Source organism: Mus musculus, chromosome 7 (genome assembly GCF_000001635.26).
Source record: "Mus musculus strain C57BL/6J chromosome 7, GRCm38.p6 C57BL/6J".
NCBI lineage: Eukaryota > Metazoa > Chordata > Mammalia > Rodentia > Muridae > Mus > Mus musculus.
The window spans coordinates 80,428,735-80,431,773 of NC_000073.6; the positions used below are offsets into that span (position 1 = coordinate 80,428,735).

General features: G+C 51.3%; 1 pseudogene; it reads left to right on the plus strand.

Moving 5' to 3' along the window:
- Gm15544 (predicted gene 15544) lies at positions 410-2,203 on the plus strand (annotated as a pseudogene).
- The last annotated feature ends 836 nt before the right edge of the window (positions 2,204-3,039 follow it).

Genomic DNA, 3,039 nt, shown 5'->3' on the forward strand with positions numbered 1-3,039 from the left:
AAAAAAATTTTGCTGGGCATGGTGGCTCACGCCTTAATCCCAGCACGTGAGAGGCAGAGGCAGGCGGATTTCTGAGTTCGAGGCCAGCCTGGTCTACAGAGTGAGTTCCAGGACAGCCAGGGCTACACAGAGAAACCCTGTCTCGAAAAAAACAAAAAACAATTTTTTTCTTTTTTTTCTTTTTTTTTTTTTAGATTTATTTATTTATTATATGTAAGTATACTGTAGCTGTCTTCAGACACTCCAGAAGAGGGAGTCAGATCTTGTTACGGATGGTTGTGAGCCACCATGTGGTTGTTGGGATTTGAACTCCAGACCTTCGGAAGAGCAGTCGGGTGCTCTTTCCCACTAAGCCATCTCACCAGCCCACAATTTTTTTCTTTAAAAAAAAAAAGATTTATTTACTTAGGTTTTCGACCCCGGCACTACACTGATACAGACTTAGTGGCTGGTCCTCCTGTGGCCTCCAGTAGCGATGGTACCCTTCTCTTTGCTTTCAGACCACTCATCCTCTGCAGAGTTGTGGTCAGCTGGTCTGCATGGCTTCCCCAGGTCCAGCATAGCAAGGTGGCCCAGACTCAGGCTGGGGAAGCAGCTGGAGGCTGGACAGGCCAGGAGAGTTTATCCGACAGTGACCCTGAGATGTGGGGGCTCCTTTGGAGGGAGAAGGACAGACGGTGTCCTCGGCCTGGAGCTCATCGACTCAGAGAACTTCTGCAGCAGAGCTGCGCTGGAGGCTTTGGGGTCCTGTCTCAACCACAAGTACCCGGAGGGTGACCGAGGCAAGAGATACTGCGGAGGAGTGGAAGTGGTGGACGAGATGGAGCTGCTCTGCCAGCGAAGCTTTTGACCTGCATCCCACAGAGTGGGGGAGTCAATGTCTAGCCATACTCAGGGTTCCCAGCCAATCTGGCTGCCTATACGGCCCTTCTGCAGCCTCATGATGGAATCATGGGATTGGACCTGCCCGATGGGGGCCATCTCACCCACGGCTACATGTTTGATGTCAAGAGGATCTCTGCCACATCCATTTTCTTCGAGTCTATGCCCTATAAACTGGTCTCATCGACTACGACCAGCTGGCACTGACCGCTCGGCTTTTCTGGCCGAGGCTCATCATAGCTGGCACGAGAGCCTATGCTCGCCTCATTAACTATGCATGCATGAGAGAGGTCTGTGATGAGGTCAGGGCACACCTGCTGGCAGACATGGCCCACAGCAGTGGCCTAGTGGCCGCCAAGGTGATACCCTCACCTTCCAAGTACGTTGTCACCACCACCACTCACAAGATGCTTCAAGGGGCCAGGTCAGGGCTCATCTTTTACCGGAAGGGAGTACGGACTGTAGACCCCAAGACTGGCCAGGAAATCCCTTATGCTTTTGAGGACCGAATCAACTTCACTGTGTTCCCATCCCGATAGGGTGGCCCCACAACCACGCCATTGCTGCAGTAGCCGTGGCTCTCAAGAAGGCCTGCACCCCTATGTTCTGGGAGTCCTCCTTACAAGTGTTGAGGAACGCCCAGGCCATGGCTGATGCCCTGCTCAAGCGAGGATACTCGCTGGTGTCTGGTGGCACTGACACCCACCTGGTACTGGTGGACCTGCGGCCCAAGGTCCTGGATGGAGCCCGAGCCGAGTGTGTGTTGGCTCACTACTCCGGGAGACTTGAGGCTTGGTGAGAGCTTGGGATCTGTGGAGGGAAGGGTCCCCACACTGGTTGTCTGTATCTTGGCTATGCTAATTGTCGTCTTCTCTCTCTCCCAGCCCTCCCCTCCCCCCATCGACTTCTCACCAGTTCCATGAGAATGACTTCCGTAGAGTTGTTGATTTTATCGATGAGGGAGTCAACCTTGGCTTGGAGGTGAAGCATAAGACTGCCAAGGTCCAGGATTTCAAATCCTTCCTGCTCAAGGACCCAGAAACAAGCCAGCGTTTGGCCAACCTCCCACAACAGGTGGAACAGTTTGCCAGGAGCTTCCAGTGCTTGGATTTGATGAACGTTGAGGACACCTGGCAGTCAAAGCCCACAGACCGGAAGTTACCTTTCTTTCCACCTCCCTGGACCATAGAAGAGATGTCACTCATCTCTTTGGGTTTTAGTGGAGGGAGGGAGGCCTTCCATTTAGGGCAAGAGCCAGGCATAAACTCCCCTCCAGAATGTGTAGGTGAGATTTCTGATTTGTAACCATGTCTACAAGAAGCACTCAATAAACATCTGGCTTGTTCCTGAAACGGAGTCTCACTAAGCTGTGAGTGGCCTTGAACTTGACCCTCCTACCTCCATTCCCCAAGTGCTGGGGTTATAGGTATGCACTGGGACACCCAACTTCACCCTCAGCTTTCCACCCTGACCCCCCTCCCCGCCCCATCTCAGTGTTACAGACTCCTGCTCTTTCTTGGGGAAGGAGACTTGCGAGCTGAGCCAGAGGAAGGGGCGGGTAAGCGCCCTCCTCTTTTTATCTAATAAAAATGCTAACCTGCCCAGAGTTCCTATTATGGTGGGAGGGGTCCCCTGGGCCAGCCAGTGGAAACAAATTAATTTATTTAATGTATATGGGTACACTGTAGCTGTACAGATGGTTATGAGCCTTCACATAGTTGTTGGGAATTGATTTTTTAGGATCTCTACTCGCCCCGGTCAACCCCATTCACTTAGTCCCTGCTTGCTCCGGCCCAAGGATTTATTTATTATTATAGATAAGTACACTGTAGCTGACTTCAGACGTACCAGAAGAGGGCATCAGATCTCATTACAGGTGGTTGTGAGCCACCATGTGGTTGCTGGGATTTGAACTCAGGACCTTCGGAAGAGCAGTCAGTGCTCTTACCCACTGAGTCATTAAAAAAACAAAAACAAAAACAAAAAAAAAAATGTGGGGCAGAGGGAGAAGAGCAGTTGCTCGGTTAAGCAGAGATTGAATCCAGAGCCTTCCGCAGGAACTATGGAACACATCTGACACCAAGCTGTACCCTGGCCTCCTCAGGGTGTTTTTCCTAAGGATTAAAGCAAAAGGGATTTTCTTATTGTGTTGACTCT